This window comes from Rhincodon typus, unplaced genomic scaffold, assembly GCF_021869965.1.
Source record: "Rhincodon typus isolate 14 unplaced genomic scaffold, sRhiTyp1.1 hic_rhity00000983, whole genome shotgun sequence".
Taxonomy (NCBI): Eukaryota; Metazoa; Chordata; class Chondrichthyes; order Orectolobiformes; family Rhincodontidae; genus Rhincodon; species Rhincodon typus.
Window position 1 is genome coordinate 30,098 of NW_025966621.1, and position 1,253 is coordinate 31,350.

The 1,253-nt window shown below is 45.5% G+C and overlaps 1 protein-coding gene across 4 annotated transcripts in view; it reads right to left on the bottom strand.

The window, feature by feature from the left end:
• LOC109919092 (guanylate-binding protein 1-like) overlaps positions 1–793 on the bottom strand; it is a 24,207-nt gene extending 23,414 nt beyond the window's left edge. For 2 of the 4 annotated variants that reach the window (XM_048592303.1, XM_048592304.1), the window contains exon 1: positions 463–788. The gene's annotated coding sequence lies outside the window, so the exon portion shown is untranslated. Of the gene's footprint in view, positions 1–462 lie in introns of all 4 variants that reach the window. The other 2 variants (XM_048592299.1, XM_048592300.1) reach the window with 2 other exon arrangements.
• Between the last annotated feature and the right edge of the window lie 460 nt (positions 794–1,253).

The following is a 1,253-nucleotide window of genomic DNA, read 5'->3' on the forward strand; positions in this document are numbered from 1 at the left end:
GGGTGGGAGATATTAACTCAACTTTACAGCTCGCCTGAAATTTGTGTATAAAGCTTAAGACAAACAAATATAACATATAACCTTAGATTGAGCAGAAATTGTTGGAGAAACTCCAGCAGTATCTGTGCAGACACAAAGTAGATTTAATTTGAGATGATGTCTCTCTCGTGTTGAAGAGAGGAACAGTTCCAGATTGGAGAACTTTACTCGGATCTATGAACGGGAAGTGGAGAGAAATGATGGAGAGAGACAGAGAGAGCATTCGGGATTAAATGGCTGCTTTTATTAAAGACCCTTCGGTTTCATCCCCTTCAGGGACAAGTGCGGTCCTTCCTCACTGGGCCTTACCCTGAGTGACAGACAGAGAGAGACAGAGAGAGCCCCTTGTAAAGTGAGCGAGACGCAGTCACACATAAGGGGAGAGTTTCAATTTAAATTCAGACTCAGAGTGAAGCGACCCACCTCTGAAACAAGTCGAACTTTCTCGCTGCTCAGGAGAGGATCGAGGGTGGAATCTGTTGTTCCTGCAGCCTCTGAAGTCGGAGAGAGAGATCTCAGTGTCTGCAGTGATCACCCGGTCGCTGTATTTAACCGGGAAGACTGCTCACTGTTTCAGTGCCAGCCCATCTAGAGTTCCGAGAACTGGACTAGCTTCCAGGAAACACACATCAACAGAAAGTGAAACTTGCAGCCGGAGGGAGGCAGAGATAAACTCACTGGGCTAGAGCTCAAATAGCACAAACTGCCAAGAATTTAGCTCAGATACCAACTCCCGGCAAAACTCAACGGCTGTTCTCTGTCACTTTTTTTTGCACGAAATTTCTCTGCACAAGTTTCATTTTCAGTTATTTTTTTTTTAATGCGTCCGCTTTTCGGGACCACTTTCCTAATGCAGCCTTTACAACTGCAGAGAGTAACGAACAAAGTCAAAGATAGAAAACAGATTGAATAAAAACCAAAAGAACTGCAGATGCTGCAAATCAGGGACAAAAACGGAAGTTGCTGGAAAAGCTCAGCAGGTCTGGCAGCATCTGTGGAGGAGAAAACAGAGTGAACGTTTCGGGTCCGGTGACCCTTCCTCAGAACTGATGGTGGCTGGGAAAACGTCAGTTTATATGCAGAAAATAGGGATGTGGGTGGGGTAGGGAGTAAACGATAGGATAGAGCCCAAAGAGAGAGAAAGACAGTTGGACAGACAAAGGAGTTTAACGATCAGGCTGGGAGGGTGAGTAGTTGTTAATGGGGACTGTTAG